The 20038-nt window shown below is 35.9% G+C and overlaps 1 long non-coding RNA gene across 1 annotated transcript; it reads left to right on the top strand.

Annotated features, from left to right (window-relative positions):
* Positions 1-13137: 13137 nt before the first annotated feature.
* Positions 13138-16362, top strand: LOC130049914 (uncharacterized). Its single transcript, XR_008798280.1, has 2 exons — positions 13138-13716; positions 16000-16362. It is a non-coding gene; the product is annotated as an uncharacterized LOC130049914 (long non-coding RNA).
* Positions 16363-20038: the final 3676 nt, after the last annotated feature.

Genomic DNA, 20038 nt, shown 5'->3' with positions numbered 1-20038 from the left:
ACGGGGGTGGCGAAAACTCAATACGCGGGACTCCGATCTATAGAAGAAAAGAGTGAGAGTAAATGTGATATAAAGGTAATATTGGGTGAATAAAGGATATAGAAATGAGAGACAAAAGATCGGTGCCAAATCCCTGACTGGTTTCTTTCTGTGTCACGACTTCTTTCTTCGATGTAAACAACTGTCAACTGTTCGTGACAATAGAAGGAATGAGGTATTCACATGTCAACAATGGGAGTTCAATCTCAGGAATGTGACCCAGAATGGATCTTTTGATTATTGTCCACTTCACACACTTAAATGAAACCTTTTAAAATCAAACGACACAGCTTAAACAAGTAATACACATATTATGTCATGCTATCTTCTGAAGGAAAATTAGAAAAAAAAGTTGTCAATGAAGTGAAATTCTTTAACTTAGTGCATCTACGAATCTCTAATATTTTAAGTTTCGATGGTATTCAATAGCAAGGTCGTTAAAGGGCAAATCGTGTCCCATGGAATCTTAGGATGATGGGAGCCAAACCTGAATTGATATATTTACTAAAGATAGTACAATGATACAACTAACAATAAGATTGTCAAAAATACCAAATAATTAAACTTTTTAATCGCATGTTTTGGTTTCATTTCATGTATTCTGTTTTTATAAATCATTGATCTTTTGTTTGAGATAGTGTGAAGGGAAATAAAGAGCAGTGAGAGAAAGAATGAAATCTGTATTTTGAAAATCAAATCACTGGTGAAAACACCGTCGGTTACAGATATCGGATTAAACGCCCTCTTTTATTACATTGATTGTTTTAATAACATAATTCAAATTTGCAAATGTTTCACAATGCATTACCCTTGCACGCTCACCTTCCATTCGATGTTAAAAATACACGGACTGTGGGATTTAAATGCTCGTGTTCACTCAATCGCTACACGTATGATTTCTACATGCACATGTTTCGTTTAGAATGCAGTTACACAATTGTTCGTAGAACTTTTCAGCTCGAGTTATCAATTCCTTTATCGACAAAACATGTTTAAGAACTAGTCTTTCTACTAGGACATGATCATTGTATCTGTATCTTTTGTCTAAATCAATATAAATGTATAATAATAGTAATAATAATAATAACAATAATAATAATGACAAAGTCTGCAAAAGACGGAGGATATGAATATTGTATCTGTATTTACTTTCCAAATCAAAAGACGAAACATGTTGTGATTAATCTAATGAAAGGTGAATATAACGAACAGTGATCAATCTCATAATTCCCATAGAGGTGAACATAATGAACAGTGATCAATTTTATAATTCATATCAAGGTGAAGATAACGAACATTCATCAATCTCATAAGTCCTCATCACTCCTATATGGGCCTCCGCGGCGGAGTGGTTATAGCATTGTGCTCAATATCACACGACCTCTCGCTTCCTGCCGGCGCGAGTTCGAACCCCGCTCGCGCCGGTAAGTGAAAAAGTTCCCCATGTTACTTTCCTTACATTGTATCTGGGTTCTTTCTTCCAACAATAAAAACTGGGCGCCACCAGATAACTGAAGAATGTTTGAGTGTTCCGGGAAAATCCAATGCAATACCACAGCTCTTATAAAGTTGAAGATAACAAACAGTGATCAATCTCATAATCCTATGAAGAATAGAAAACAAAGGGTTGGACTAACAGGGACATCTGAATATACTAGAGGTGGGATGTGCCGTCTAGGAGGAGTAACCAACTCCTGTCGACAGGCCACATCCGTTGCGAGTCCTATATTCCCTAACATACTCCGTCCGTGATAGAAAGGCTGTATCCGATCTACTTTTAATCAATGGGGTATACAATTTGGATTGCAAATTAGGTCCATTTTGAACAGCGCATATAAAGGAAACAGCAGTCATTCATAACGGTGACATTTAGAAATCATACATGAAACGCAGGGATTTCCCCATGTGTCACGATGTTTGTCTTTAAATTGTCTTTAAATTGATGTTTGCCTTTAAATCTGGCAGTTTATATACATGTGCGACAAATCAGAAATATTGAAACGAACTTATCATTGGAAAGGCATGCAAAGAATGAAGAATGTAACAATATTCCGTTATCACCTCCATGAAGTGTTTATATATTTTAACTGATTCGATTCACAAGAGCTTGTTCTGCGTACGGTCAATTTTTAAAATACAATCAAACTACTGACAAATAAGTTGAATGGTGCATTAGTTTCAACAGTCTCATTTAAAGTCAGCTTTGTGAAAATTATTTGGTCGTTATAACGATCAAGTTTAGCAATATATCAATAGCTGTCTTACATGTTTCATATCGAATGTTCGGCCGCTCTTGACATATTGATTTTGACTAAGGATAACTTTGTTTGCCTGATCGGGATATAGGGTTCACGGCGAGTGTGATCGGTCTACAAGGGGTGCTTACTTTTCCTAGACACCTGATCCCACGAGTGGTATATCAAGGGGTCTATGTTTGCCCAACTCACTAGTTTGCATTAATTATATGAGTTATGAGATTGATCATTGTTTTTATTTCCACCTTTCACTTGTGACAAATGAAAAAAAAAGTCTGATATTCTAAAAACACAAAATAAGAAAGCATCACCATTGCGTTCACTGGTTCTTATTTATTTCCAACCTCTAACAAAGGAAGATATTTACAAATGAAATCGCAGTGGGGTTTAGGTGACCCGATTAAAAAATGTAATAACATAATATTCAAATTAAGAGTAAAATTCTTTTAAGGGTCGCATGATATACTAAAAATCGTTTCTAATTCATAAACAAACATCGTGACACATGGGGAAATCCCTCGCTTAAGTATTACATCATTATGCAAGTGAATAGATGCCGTCAACATAAGCAACATTCTTCGTCATAAAAGGGTTCAGTCGTGTATTCCAACTTATTTCAAGTTCAAGTTTACACCCTGTATTTCCTACAGCTATACTTCTACTATTGCATCCAAACTTTTTAATTATAAACAAACTTTGCAGTGCTTAGATATATACCATATTATATGTAATCCACCAACATGTTCTTGTTCTTCATCTTCTTTCAACTACAGTTCACCTGGACATGTCATTACTGTTGATATAGTTGAAAATGAGGACCTCAAATCACTTATTCTTAAAGGTCCTAAATACAGAGAACCTTGGTCTTTTAATTGGCGACAGAACTTCATCTCTATTATGAGTTCTGTCGAAGATTATGCCAGACGATGGGCTAAATATGAAAAAGAAGAACTTGATACATTGTCAGAATGGGTTAAAAGCATAAAAGGGATATTAAACTCCTGCATTAGACACATGAAAACAAAAATACGTACCATCTATCCTTCTGTGTTTAGTAAACCAGAAGTGATAAAAGAATTAGATAGGTTACATGAGGACTATGGTTTGGTTCCAGCTGACAAAGCTAGTAACAACATTGTCTTTGTTTGTAAGGCTCATTATTACAACTGTATTTTAAACGAACTTGGCATTAATTCCACTTTTGGTAATCATACTTATACAACAACTGCTCTTTCAAAAGACGAAATTCTTCAAAACCATGCTTCAGTTTTAGACACATTTAATATTCCAGTCAATGGGTCGAATGAATATGAGTTACCGTACCTATACTGGATTCCTAAACTACATAAAAACCCTTACAAACAAAGATACATTGCTGGATCCAGTAAGTGCTCTACCAAGCCCCTATCTTTGCTCCTCACGAAAATGTTAACAGCTGTGAAGGAGAAACTTCAAACTTACTGTGCGACTACATGTGCCAGAAGTGGTGTTAATCAAATGTGGATTCTAAAAAATTCTAAAGAACTTTTAGTCAACTTGAAATCACAGAATTTTTCCCAAATCAATAGCATTAAAACCTATGACTTTTCAACACTATACACGACCATTCCTCACGATAAATTAAAGACAAGACTTTTTGACATCATAGACAATTGCTTCTTCAACAAAAACGGAAAACGGAAATATTCATATCTAGTGATCAGTCATTCAAAAACTTACTTTGTTAAACACCACTCTGATTCCACGCACAAGTACTCTGAAGTTGAAATAAAAAATATGCTAGAGTTCCTCATTGACAATATCTTCGTGGTCTTTGGTGATCAGGTCTTTCAACAGTATGTTGGAATTCCCATGGGCACGAATTGTGCTCCTTTGTTAGCTGAACTGTTTTTATATTCATATGAAGCAGAATGTATTCAAAAACTTCTACGTGAGAAGAAAAAATCTCTCGCTGTGACCTTCAATTCGACTTTTAGATATATCGATGACGTTTTATCTATTAACAATGATAGTTTTCATTCATATGTCGATTTGATATATCCCTGTGAGCTGGAAATAAAGGACACCACAGAGTCGTCCATTTCTGTTTCATACTTAGATATTTTATTGAAAGTAGACATTAACGGCAAACGAACAACTCGACTGTATGACAAACGGGATGATTTCAACTTCTCCATCGTCAACTTCCCACATTTATGTAGCAATATTCCATTATCACCTGCATATGGTGTTTATATATCTCAACTGATTCGATATGCAAGAGCTTGTTCTGGGAATAGTCAGTTTTTAAATCGAGGTAAGCTACTGACAAAAAAGTTGATGGTACAGGGATTTCAACAGTCTCGATTGAAGTCAGCATTTCGCAAATGCTATGGTCGTTATAACGATCTAGTTCGTCAATACAACCTCACATTGGGTCAAATGCTGTCTGACGTGTTTCATACCGATTGTTAAGCCGTTCTTGGCACACTGATTTTGACTGCGGATAACTCCGTTTACCTGATCAGGATATGGGGCTCATGACGGGTGTGACCGTTCAACAGGGGATGCTTACTCCTCCTAGGCACCTGATCCCACCTCTGGTGTGTCCAGGGGTCCGTGTTTGCCCAACTATCTATTTTGTATTAAGATATTGGACATTACCCATTAACGATTTTGCAGATGCAATAGTGAGCAGTCTACCAACGTCGCTTCACAAATTAGACCAAATTAAATCCCTGCATGATCGAGAGAAACTGTCAAAAGTAGTGTAAAACAGGGTAACTCGAAAAATCCAAAATCCCGACAGAATTGAATATGTTAAGGACCATCAGGGTTCACGGTTCAACCTGGTCTTTTGCTTAAAGAATCGAAATTAGTTATCTCCAGTGAGCTAAAAGGGGTATATAGGGAAGACTGCATCATCAATGTGTAGTGAAATGTAAAGATCTGAACAAATCTTAGGCTTGGTGGAATGGCTGAGATACACAATTAAACAATTCAATGAAGTATTCTCTAAAGTGTATTGAGGGATCTGAAAATGGAATAGAATAACTTATTCCCAGTGAATTTCCGAGTCAACCATCACAAAATGTTGCTACTGATTTAGTTGAACTAAGTGGTCAGAAATATAGTCTTGTTGTTGTTGAATCTCAGGATTCATTGAGATTGCGAAATTGTTCAGCACAACGTCGACAGCAATAAAAAACCAATGTAAAATCAATGTTTGCACAACATGGAATTCATGTGGTAGTTTTTTTAAATACATTAGACAACAAAACGCATCACTGGTATTTCGGGACTTAACATGAGAGTTCAATTTTAAGCATGTGATAAATAATCCTAAATACACTCGTAGAACAATGGTTCTGTAGTTCAAACGATGAAACAAATGCTAAAAACAGCCGATCCGTACTTTGCTTTGTTGATGTACGTACGGCACCAATAATCAATGGTTAAAGGCCTGCAGAGTTGATAGTGAATCGAAAAATCTAAACAATCTTACCGTATTAATAAGAAATAATTAGAATTAAAATTGTCTATGCAAAATTTCTTCAAAAGCAAGAAATTAACAACAAATTCAACCAGAAACAAAAACAGGACTAGTGGTTATCGAGAGGATTTTTAAAGATTTGTTCTACACATTGGCATGCAAAACTTGTATCCCTTATGGTGGCTCCATCCAACTCACAGGGAACATGCTTTGAACAACCTTGGATTTTGTTCTATGTCAGGAGCATTTCATGTGAATTTCAATCTTCCTGGTCCCTTGGTTCTTAAAACGATTTTCAAAAAAGTTTCCCTATGCATGTAAAATTGTATCCCCTATTATGTCCCAAGCATACCTAGCCATGATTCTAACAAATTTGAATATGTACTATGTATGGAGGCTTTCATATAAATCTAAACTTTAATTGTATTGTGGTTATTGAGAAGATTCTAAATAACACCACCTCATCTCTGCCTTTTGATGAATATCTCAATTTGAAGGGGGTATTACCCATTGCACAAGCTTGAATTCCTTTCTTGCAATTATGATGTACAACTCACAAGTCTGTATGAGATTGAATGAGTACAGTTGAATCGGGATAAATCGTTCCCTATATAAGACCGTCTAAGGTTCCTCACAGAATATTTAACATAGAGACTATACATCACCGTCTGGGGTTCCTTGCAGATCATTCAAGATCTGAATTATATATCATTGTCTGAGGTTCCTCACAAATCATTTAACATCTGGACTATATAACACTATCTGAAGTTCCTCACATATCATTTAACATATGACCTATATAAGACTGTCTGAGGTTCCTCACAAATCATTTAACATCTGGACCATATAACATTGTCCGAGGTTCCTAACAGATCAGTTACCATCTGGACAACTAGCATACTGAGCGATATATTGTCAAAGTTAATGTGACTGCTTGCTCTGATATTAATTATTTTGTGAAGTACGGTTCATCATGTCTGCAAATAAGATCGTTATAACGACTACAGCCTTTATATTTTTTTTTACTTAAGATGAGACTGTTGAAACCCCTGTACTGTACTATGTAAAACTTATACGGTACCAATTTTGATGACATTCCCCAATTTGCTTTCGTTGCACATACTAAGTCGTTTTGTGAGTAGAGGCCATTATCCTTTTCAATTTTAAGAAAATCGCTGTTTTCTTTTCCCCGAAACCTGAATTCTCATACTGAAAAATCTTAACATTGAGGGACCCCTGGGTAACCGGGTTAAAATAGGTCCGCAGTACCCCTTACTTGTTGTAATAAGCAACTAAATACGGTGGTCCTTCGGATGAAATCACAAAAAACGAGGCCCCGTGTCACAGCAGTTGTTGCACGGTAAATAGCCCTACCTGAGGTCTTCATCAACACGCATCAAAAACAACTACATTTGTTGAATATAATCAAAAGGATTCACTTAACTTCAAATTAAATTCCAAACAGAAAGCTGTTGCCTCCTCATATTTTAATGCAACATCACAGTCCACATAATTAGCCTTTTCATCATATGATAGAATGTCACTCTCATCTTAGATTACCTCAGGTTCTGTCTGGGGATGGAATTGCAGAGTTGAAGATAATGTGACGATGTATTGGTGGCCCGGTCGCATAAATCAAACAAGATGTGTTTGTGAAACAAAGATGTCCCCATATGGCAGCAAAGTAACTTTGCAACGGACAATTATAAATGTTATACATGAAAACGTCCATATGTCCAAAGGAAGTAATATGCGCATTCCTTTTCATTTTCTTCTCAATTTTTTAATGTGTTGAAATTTGTAGCAATCGTGTGGTTTCATTCAAAAGCTTGGTCATGTTGTGACTAAGGACCTAGAGGGGGATCCTGCCTTACTGCCTCTTTCAGGTATATGATATATATTTTGTACAGACAGTCAAAAGCCCTAAATAGTAGAATAATGTCCACTTTGGGGGTTAATGATAGGGATACTTTGTGGAAGAAGAATATCAAGAGCAATGGAGCGCCGTCGATTACCCTGACTAACTTACGCCCGAATGAACAAAGAACGGAGATGGCGAAAACCCAATAAGCGGGACTCCGATCTATAGGGGAAAAAAGCAAGAGTACATGTGATGAGAAGGTAACCTTGAGTGAACAGGGTTTAAAAAATTAGAGACTGAAGATCGGTGCCAAATCCCAGACTGGTTTCTTTTTGTGTCACAACTTCTTCCCAAAGGGGTAAATAACTGTCAAACTTTCGTGACAATAATAGGAATTCGAGATGCACATGTCAACAAGGGTGGGGGTCAATTGTGTGAATGTGACCCATAATGGATCTTTTAATTCTTTTTCACAACTCCACACTCTTCTGTAAAACCCTTTAAAACCAAACTACACAGCATAAACAAGCAGAAAAATATTTAGCCATGTGTGCAATCTTCTGAAGGAAGGTTTTAAAAAAGTTTATTGTGTCCATGAAGTTAAATTCTTTAACGGAATGTAGCAATGAATATGTAACATTTCAAGTTTCGTCAACTTTCAACAGCAAGGTCGTTATAGGGCAAACCGTGTCCTATTTAACCGTAGAACAATAGGAGTCCAGCCTGAATTGATATATTTACTGAACACAGCACAATAATAAATTTAAGTAAAGGATTGTCGAAAAGATCAAATAATTTAACTTTTTAATCACATGTTTTGGTTTTATTTGATGTATTCTATTTTCATAAATTATTGATCTTTTGTTTTTGATAGTGTGAAGAAAAATAAAGAGCAGTGGAAGAAAGAATGACAAGTGTATTTTGAAAATCAAATTACTGTAGAAAGCACCGTTTGTTATGGATATTGGATTAAACATGCACTTTTATTGCATTCACTATTTTAATAAAAAAAAGTTTCTCAAATTCACGAATGCTTCAGAATTCATTGTTCTTGCTCGATCACGGTTTCGATGTTAAAAGTACACAGGTTGTGGGATTTAAATATTTGTGTTCACTCAATCGCTACACGCATTATTTCTTCATGCAAATGTTTCGTTAAGAATACAGTGACACATTTGTCTGTAGAACTTCTCCGCTCGAGTGTTAAAGTTCTTTATGAATGAAATATATTTAAGGAACTTACCTTCTATTTTGTCAATTACTGAGCAATAACTTGTGTTAAAATCTGAAAAAGAAGAAGGGGAGATGGGTATTGTATCTGTATTTATTTCCTAAATCAAAAGGCAAACATATCTTCTGTGATTAATCTAATGAAAATTGAAGAAAACAAACAGTGAGCAATCTCATAAATCCTATGAAGGTGAAGTTACGAGCAGTGATCAATCTTATAACTCCTATGAGAAATACCAAATAAAGACTTGGACAATGTAACAAGAACCCCTGGATATATCTGGGATCTGGCGCCTAGGAGGAGTAACCATCCCCTGTCGACAGGTCCCATCCGTTGCGAGCTCTATATTCCCTAAGGTATGTTAAGGTTACATCCAATATACATTTAATCAAAGGGGTATACAATTTGGGTAACACACTAGTTCCATAATGAGCGGCACATTTAAAGAAAACACCAGTCATTGCAAATGATAACAACTAGAAATATTACACGAAACGCAGGTCAGAAATATTTAAACGATCTTATCATTAGAAAGGCATACTAAGATTGTAGAATGTAGCAATATTCCGTTATCGACTCCATATTGTGTTGATATGTCTCAGCTGATTCGATACACCAGAGTTTGTTCTGTGTATGGTCGGTTCTTAAATCGAAGCAGACTACTGGCAAACAAGGTGATGGTGAGGGAGTTTCAACAGTCTCGTTTAAAGTCAGAATTTCAAAAACAATTGGTCATTATAGTGATCTAGCTTAACAATACAACATACCAGTATACCAATTGCTGTCTGGTTTCATACTGATTGTTATGACGTTCTTGGCACATTGATTTTGACTACGGATAATTCCGTTTACCTGATCAAGATGGCGGGTGTGATCGTTCGACAGGGGATGCTTACTCCTCGAGACACCTGCTCCCACCTATGATATATCTAGGGGTTCGTGTTAACCCAACTCTCTACTTCGCATTACTGATTCATGAAATTGATCATTGTTCGTTATATCCACATTTCATAGGTGACTAATGGTGGTTTGACTAATATTCTAAAAATAAAAAAAAAATAAAACGTATCACCATTGCGTTCCTTAGTTCTTAATTATTTCCAATCTCTTACAGGCGAAATATTTACAAATGGAATAGTAGTGAGGTTATGTTGACCCGAGTAAAAACAAGTAGTAACATAATATTCAAACAAGAAGTAAACATTTTTCATGCGGCGCATATCTTATTAAAATTGTCTCTCAATGCGTAAACAAACATCGTGCCAGGTGTAAAAATATCTCGCTTAACTATTACATCATCATGCAAGTGACGTAGAGTTTTATCCGCTAGACTTTCAGTTGTTTATGATTTATTATCTCGGCACATGTGAAATATGCACTCAAAACATTTGCAAGTTGGGTTTGAAATATGGACACTGATATGATAAATTTAAATAGTGTCCCGTGCCGATACAAACTCCCATATTTAGCTATTTCCATAATACCGATGCAAATGTTAGGCATGTCCCATATTCACGACCGATTCTTCTATAAACGAGACAAAAGGCCTGCCCTAAAAGTTCTTAAAATACCAATAGTTTTCTTAGGAATATGCCTTGATCAAATTAAAATATTCATACCAATTGCCTGGCTGTTCTTGACACATTGATTTTGATTACAGATAACTCGTTTTACCTGATCAAGACATAGGGCTCACGACGGGTGTGAATGATCCAAGGGGGATGTTTACTCCTCGTGGGCACCTGCCCCCACCTCGAGTATACCCAGGGGTCCGTGTTTGCCCAATTCTCTATTTTGTATTGCTTATTGGAGTTATATGATCGATCACTGTTATATTTACCTTTCTTTTGATTACAGATTTGCGGTAGTAAAGATGATTTTTGAAAATCGGTCAATCCCCCTCCCTCTTCTAAGGATTAGGGGGATGCAATAGTGCTGAGATCTTCAATTTGCTGAATATGTCATTAAATTTTAATGAATTAATGCAATAGTAAGCAATCTATCAGCATCACTTAGCACATTAGACCAAATTAAACCCCTGTCTGATCGAGAGAATCTGTGTGCTAATGTTTTAAAGTACTGTAAAACAGGTTGGCCCAAGAACCCTTAAATCCTGACAGAATTGTATATGTTAAGGACAGTCAGGAGAGGATTCACAGTCCAAAATGGTATATTACTTAATGTGTCGAGATTAGTTATCCCCAGTGAGCTACAGAGGAAATACTGGAAAAACTACATCATCAAGGTATGGTGAAATGTAGAGAGCTGACCAAATCGCCCGTCTGGTGGCGTGGCTGAAATACACCATTAGACAATTCAATCAAGCATCCTCTAAAGTGTATTGAGGGATCTGAAAATGCTAGAGAACCACTTATTCTCAGTGAATTCCCGAGTCGACCATGACAAAATGTTGCCTCTGATATATTTGAACTAAATAGTCGGAAATACAGTCTTGTAGTAAAAAAGCAAAATTGTTTGGCACAGCGTCGACGACAAAATATTTGCACGGCATGGAATTCCTGAGGTAGTATTTTTTAAGATAATTGACCACAATACGCATCACTGATATTTTGGGACGTCACAGGATAGTTCGAATTTAAGCATGGAAGAAATACTCCTAACTATACCCGTAGAACAATGGTTATGTAGTTTAAACGACCCAACAGAAGTTAAAACTCCAGCCAACCTGTCCTTAGCTTTGTTGATGCAAGTGCGTCACCATTAAAACAGCCGATCTCTACTTTGTTGATGTACATATAAAACGCATACGGTATCAATATTGATGCACCAGATGCCCATTTCGACAAATAATGTATCTTCAGTGATGGTCAACCGAAATCTTAGAAATCCGAAATAACGATAAACTTGCTAGAGCTATTTTAGGGGAAAACAGAGTGCCAAAAAGTGGAGTCAAATTCCTCTAGGGATAAGAGGTGTGCATGAGAGAGATACTCCTTAATTTTGAAATGACACCATTAAATCAGCCGAACTGTACTTAAATTTGTTGATGTACGTGTAGCATTACTGAAACAACGGTCTCGTACTTAGAGTTGTTGATATACGTGCGACACCACAAAGTAATTTCTTAAGCCCGTAGAGTTGTTAATGAATCGAAAATTCAAATGATCTTACCAATTAATCCAAAACAATGAGAATCGAAATTGACCAATACAAAATCTCTTCAAGAGCAAGAAATGAACAACAAATTGAAACAGAAACGAAAACAGAACTAGCGGTTGTGTAGAAGTGTTTCCCTACACATGGTCATGTAAAACTTTGATCCCTCATTGTGGCTCCGCCCACCCTCAGAGAGCATGATTTGAACAAGCTTGTCAGAAACCTTTGATGTAAATTTCGATTTCTGCTAGTCCCATGTTTCTTAACACGAATTTCCCTAAACATCTGTATGTAATATTTGATACCCATACCTGATCGTTATTCTAACAAAGTTGAATCTGTACTATGCCTGGATACTTTTCTGTAAATCTAAACTTTCATGGTTCGATGGTTATTGCGAAGATTTGTGATAGCCCTACCCTATTTCTGGCTTTTCATGATTATCTTCATTTTTAAGGGGACATGCCCCATTTGTACAAGCTTGAATCCCTTTCATGCAATTGTGATTTACACCAAGTTTGGTTGAAATTGGCCCAGTGGTTCTGTAGAAAAGTTTGCAGACAGACGGACAAATATAGAAAACAGAAAGCTTACATGAGATTAAAGGCCAGGTGAGCTAAGAAATTTTGACCATAAAACCACATAAGGGTTTTAGCTCAGATGATCTAAATTTAAAGTGGTCCAATTATTTGTTCACAGATAATACCATTTTTCATATTAGAGCAATACACGCTGTGGGTTACGGTATTTTTCAACAATCCAAATATGTACCAATACATACCTATCAGTTTTACTTATATAATCCTTAAGATTTAATGACATATTCAGCAAAATCAATAAGGAAATGTTGCTTCAGTGCATATCTAAAACGTCATAGCCTGGGATGTAATCGTCATTATACGATTGCCGAAAATAATTGAGATGCTGAGACAGAGGTTATACGAAGATGAAATTTGACGTGAGGAACAATACATTTCGTTTGTTTTAGAATATTACATCGTATCATGAATGACTTTGGTTTCAACTATATTAATGCAAATGCACCAACACACTGCAAGTGTAATACGAAGAGTTCTGTAAATTCACCTCCTGATGTTATAAATGTGAAAACATAATAATAAATAAAAAATATTTATTCGGTATATATATATATATATATATATATATATATATATATATATACTCGAAAATCCAACGTAAAGTCGACACTCGATTTTCACCACACTAATGTCGACACGATACATTTTAGGCATTTTCCAGTAAATACAAGTTAAAATAGTATGAGAAATGATTTGATTGATGTTTATTAGCGTAAATAAAGACATATCTTTTACACAAAATATGATAGCAGATATAATTAAGAAATTTGGAGGGTCGTGTCGACTTTATCCTCTTATATAGTGTCGACTTTATCCTTTTTGATGCCAAAGTCGACATCAAAAATGTATATATTTTATAAAGGGAAATTACTTTTCAAGTCTTATTTGACTATTTGCTAAAATATGTAGGTCAGTGCATTATTTGTGTGAATAACAGTCGTTTTATATTTGGGAAACAAATAAGAATCCTAATACCCTTTATTCTGAATTTAAAAAATAGTTATAGATCTTGATTTGCATTTTACTCAAATATTCACGGTGATCTAAATATAGATATAGAGTTGTCTCGCATCTGTGGAAATCCCCGACGTACTTTCGTTTTGGAGTATATATATAGATATCAAATCAACATGCAAGAATCGGTGTGTAGACTATTCTGTTCTAAATAATCGTGACGATAATTCATCAATTACTTGTTTTGCTCATTTGTTGATTTCATAGTCGTTTTTTTTTTACAACGCTAACGATCCTATTCAGTTTCAAAATACCCAAATATTATGTATATCAATGTTATTATTTTACAGTACAATGTATACGCTATCCAAAAACCTAGAGTTCTTGTGATCATTATGAATACATATGTAGAAAAGATGTCAGTACCGAAGAAGAATAATCTCCATCAATAAGTAGCATAGACTGATCGTACGCATTCATACATGTCAATAATGACTCTAGCGCCAACAGCACTTTTGAAATCGAGATTTATGGTTTGCCCTAGATATTTTTGTATGTATATTTGTGCGTGTGTATACAGTACATGTTTATACCGAATATCGTTTTATTGTTGTATTCTTTCAACTGTTGATAAGATATATTTGTAGACTTTTGTATAAAAAACCTAAATTTTGAAATTCTAATTTTCTTAAAGTCTGAAACGGTTTGATGATTTTTAAATGCGTTCAATTCAAGGATATAAAGTACACAAAACCATAATGTGTAAATTAAACTGAGGACGTATTTAGTACCCTACGTCAATCTGCAAAATAAATCTATAGATAAAAAAAACCACCTTAGAATTGAAAAAAAAATCAAATGAATAAATAAATAGATAAATAAAGAGTTGTCATTTACATGTACTTGAATAAAATCATTACATAGTTCATGGTCTCAAGACAGGAGCGGAGAATTCTTCTCAAAACAGATGGGGGTTAGAAATTTATGTTTTAAAGGCGATCTGTGTTTATTGGAGCTGTGAATATGAGCGGCGAATATCCGTTTATCTTTGCCAGAAGTGGTGATTCAGCATACCTACATGTATACAGATATCTACTCAAGCACAGAGTTGTGTTTGTGGAGGGTTCGATACCTGTATATCTGACATTAAGCAGTTTCAGTTTCTTTATTTCCGTGAGCCATATGGCTCATTGAATTCACATACACATACATATACAGGCCCGTACCGATCCGAGGGGGGGGGGGGGTGCGGGGGTGCAAACGCACCCCCTGTGAAAACCATTGAGCACTATTAAAGTCGGCTGTGTAAATCATCAAGCACTATTAAAGTCAAATATTTTCTAAAATCCTTAGCTTTTACTTTCACAGTAAGGAATATCACGAAATAAATTCAATACATATTGCCTATGCGATGACCAATTTTAGTATGTTTCCCCTTTCATATTTATGAGTATTAAATAAGTAAATAAAAAGCAAAAATTGCATCCAGGATAGAGCATTTTTACCCTGATTTTACTCTATTTCGCTTCTGCTTCCGGGGGGCTTCGCCCCCCAGGATCCCCCACCGGGCTTCGCCCTGGACCCGCTTGGGGGCCTTAAGCGGCCCCAAACCGCTCGCCGTAAATTTATGCACCCCCATTGAAAAAGTCTGGGTACGGGCCTGATATATATATATACACACAGGCAGTACAGTAGATATAAAGATATAATACATACAGGAACAGTATATGGAGAGTGCAGAAACTTACATTACGTTATACACTTAATGTCATTGGATAAATTTAAGTTATATATAAACATAGTCTATATATATATTACAGGTATTCATAGAAGTCCTCACAATAACTGTGACTTAACATCTACCCCACAAACAAGTTAACCCTTTTCCACGTACTCCACGTATGCATATTTTTCTTAGACCTTGTATGGAAAGCAGTTGATAAAATCTGCCAACATCACAAACACTCAATTATTTTTTTTTTCAAAATAGATTTAGTATACTCTACCATCTCATCTTTTTCGTCAGAATCAAGTCGGTTTCGGAAATTGCCATGACGTGAAGAAGTGATCTAATTCGTAGTTGTATATTTCTGAGTCGTCGTAAAATAGGAATAAAGTACATGTACTTGTTTACATGGGAACATGAAGGATAACTTCCTCTGTCTCAAAATGTTCATTGAATATAAAAACTTAACGCCTCGACTTTTTTATTTCAAAGCAACATTTCCCGACCTCTGAGGTTATCATACAAAATCCACGAAAACGCGTGCTTTATTTAATTATACACTTATCGGAAATATAATTTCAATTCATGAGCATATGAATTAACTCGTGATTATGTTAAAATTACTTTACTTTAAATATTATTTGTACTTGTCTTGAATGATTTTACACTTAATTTTCAATTATAGGGGTAGTGGTTAATATGCATTAATTTGACTATTCATTTCAAATTCACTTGCATACTGTAGCAACAGCAAAGATTATGTCTGCCAAAAGTGCCAATAGTTCCATTTTAACGGGATTCAGCAACTAGAAGAATGCCACTCCAAAGATCCGAAAACGCTAAGATATCAATTGTGATTATGGAAATCCCTCGAGAAACCAAGAACATTCATTTGGTAAATATGTTCAGCCGCTGAACCACATTGCTGATTCTGCACACTAACAGGGAGGCTACAGATGTGTTGAACCTTTCTGCTATCGTCAAAGACGGTGTGTCAGTCAGGAGTCAAACAAATTCAACGACTAAAACAATAAACTCCTTAAATTTTGGAACTGATGATAATTGCTATACATGTTAATGTCTACCAAATTAAATCATATCAAAACTATTTGTGCTACTTTGCTACAATGTGTGTGTATTGTGAGAGGGATGCACAAAATGTGTCTGTAAATTTTGAGAGTGATGCACTGATTGTATGGGTATATTGTGAATGTGATACACTGAGTGTGTCTGTGTGTGTACATTGTTAAAATTCTTCACATCACTCTCTTACATCATTCTCTCTATATATACACACTCAGTATATCATGTTCTCTCCCCAAAAACATACCATCTCACTTGGATCACCTCGGCCAACATATACAGTGACGTCAGTCTTTTCCATGATATAACACTGCCAATGTTTGTAACTGTTTTTCTTTGAGAATTATGGGGTTTTGTTTCTCTAAGTCAAACTCGATAACTACATTTTAAAAACACTACTTTCTAAAGGCGACAGTTTTTCTGGGAGGGTAAATAGATGGCCCCATTACAAATGTTAGGTATAGCTATATGTCAATTCACGTCATACATCCGAGGTTAGATGCAGGGTACCGAGATCTGCCAAAGTTTCTCGAATGACACTCTATAAACACACTTTCTACATCATTCTCTCTCCTTATAAACACACTCTGTACATCATTCTATCTCCCTATAAACACACTCTGTACACCATTCTCTCTTCATATAAACACACTCTGTACATCATTCTATCTCCCTATAAACACACTCTGTACACCATTCTCTCTCCCTATAAACATACTCTGTACATCATTCTCTCTCCCTATAAACATCCACTCTAAATCATTCTCTCTCCCAATAAACACACTTTATACATTATACTCTCTCTATTAATGCACTGAACATCATTTTTTAACCCATAACCACACTCTGTTCATTATTCTCTTTCCCTATAAACACAATCTCTATATGTAAGGTGAAGATAACGAACAGTGATCAATTCTCTCTCCCTATAAACACACTCTGTTCATCATTCTCTCACCCTATAAACACACTCTGTACATCATTCTCTCTCCCTATAAACACACTCTGTACATCATTCTCTCTCCCTATAAACACTGTCCCTACATCATGCTCACTCCCTATAAATACACTCTATACATTATTCTCTCTCCCTATAAACACACTCTGTACATCATTCTCTCTGCCTATAAACACACTCTGTACATTGTTCTCTCTTCCTATAAACACACGGTGTACATCATTCTCTCTCCCTATCAACACCAACTGTACATCATTCTCTTCCCCTGTAAACACACTCTGTACATCATTCTCTCTCCCTAAAAACATCCACTCTACATCATTCTCTCTCCCAATAAACACACTTCATACATCATTCTCTCTCTAGTAATGCACTGCATATCATTCTTTCTACGCAAAATACACACTGTTCATCATTCTCTTTTCCTATAAACACACTTTCTCCATCATTCCCTCTCCCTATAAACACACTCTGTTCATCATCTTCTCTCTATAAACACTCTATCCATCATTATCTCTCCATATAAGCACACTTTGTATATCATTCACCCTCCCTATAAATACATTCTGAACATCATTCTCTCTCCAAATAAATGATCTGTTTTTTATTCTCTCTCCTCCCCCCATAAAAACACTCTGCTCACCATTCTCTCTACCTGTAAATACTGTCTTTTCATCATTCTCTCCTCTATAAACACTCTCTCTGTACCCAATTCTCTCTCTATAAATACTCTCTACACCATTCTCTTTCCTTATAAACACACTCTGTACATCATTCTCTCTCCTTATCAAAACACTCTGTTCATCATTTTTAGAATATCCCTATAAAGAAACTCTGAACATCATCCTTTCTCTATGAATGCACTGAACATCATTCTCTATCCCTATCGACACACTCTGTTCATCATTTTATCTCCCTATCAACACACTCTGTACATCATTCTCTCTCCCTATAAACACACTCTGTATATTGTTCTATCTCCCTAAAAACACTCTGTACATCACTCTCCCTCCCTATAAACAAACTCTGTACACCATTCTCTCTCCTTATAAACATACACTGTTCATCATTCTCTCTCCCTATGAACACACTTCATACAACATCCTCTCTCTATTAATGCATTGAACATAATTCTTTCTATCCAAAAACACACTCTGTTCATCATTCTCTTTCCTTATAAACAAACTCTCCATCATTCTCTCTCTCTATAAATACACTCTCTCCATCATTCTCTCTCCCCATAAACACACTCTGTTCATCATTACCGTACATCATTTTCTCTCTTTATAACGACACTCTCTTCATCATTCTCTCTTCCTATAAATACACTCTGTTCATTATTCTCTCCCCTATAAATACTCTCTCTGTACGTAATTCTCTCTACACAATCCTCTCTCCTTATAAACATTCTCTGTTCATCATTCTCTCTCCCTATAAACATACTCTGTACATCATTCTCTCTCACTACGAACACACTCTGTACATCATTTTCTCTCCCTATAAACACACTCTGTACATCATTCTCTCTCCCTACAAACACACTCTGTACATCATTTTCTCTCCCTATAAACATACTCTGTTCATCATCTTCTCTCTATAAACACTCTGTTCATCCTTATCTCTCCCTATAAACACACTTTGCATATCATTCACCCTCCCTATAAATACATTCTGAACATCATTCTCTCTCCAAATAAATCATATGTTCATTATTCTCCCCCACCCCCCATAAAAACACTCTGCTCATCCTTCTCTCTCCCTGTCAATACTGTCTTTTCAGCATTCTCTCCCCTATAAACACTCTCTCTGTTCCCAATTATCTCTCTATAAATACTCTCTACGTCATTCTCTTTCCTTATAAACACACTCTGTACATCATTCTCTCTCCTTATAAAAACACTCTGCTCATGATTCTATCTCCCTATAAAGAAACTCTGAACATCATTCTTTATGAATGCACTGAACATCATTCTCTATCTCTATCGATACACGCTGTTCGTCATTCTCTCTCCCTATAAACACACTCTGTACATCATTCTAACTCCCTATAAACACACTCTATACATTGTTCTCTCACCCTAAAAACACACTCTGTACATCATTCTCACTTCCTATAAACATACTCTGTACACCACTTTCTCTCCCCTTTAAAAACACTGTTCATCATTCTCTCTCACCATAAACACATTCTGTACATCATTCTCTCTCCCTATAAACACTGTCTCTACATCATGTTCACTCCCTATAAATGCACTCTCTACATCATTATATCTCCCTATAAACAAACACTGTACATCATTCTCTCTCCCTATAAACACACTCTGTACATCATTCTTTCTCCCTATAAACACACTCTGTACATTCTTCTCTCACCCTAAAACACACTCTGTACATCATTCTGTCTCCCTATAAACACACTCTATACATTGTTCTCTCACCCTATAAACACACTTTGTACACCACTCTCTCTCCCCTATAAACACACTCTGTTCATCATTCTCTCTCTCCATAAACACATCCTGTACATCATTCTCTCCGTCTATAAACACGGTCTCTATATCATGCTAACTCCCTATAAATACACTCTCTACATCATTTTCTCTCCCTATAAACAACCACTGTACATCATTCTCTCTCCCTATCAACACACTCTGTACATCATTCTCTCTCCCTATAAACACACTCTATACATTGTTCTATCTCCATATAAACACACTTCGTACATAACACTCTCTCTATTAAT

This window comes from Ostrea edulis, chromosome 8 (assembly GCF_947568905.1).
Source record: "Ostrea edulis chromosome 8, xbOstEdul1.1, whole genome shotgun sequence".
Classification (NCBI taxonomy): domain Eukaryota; kingdom Metazoa; phylum Mollusca; class Bivalvia; order Ostreida; family Ostreidae; genus Ostrea; species Ostrea edulis.
This window is presented reverse-complemented; position numbering and strand designations above follow the sequence as displayed.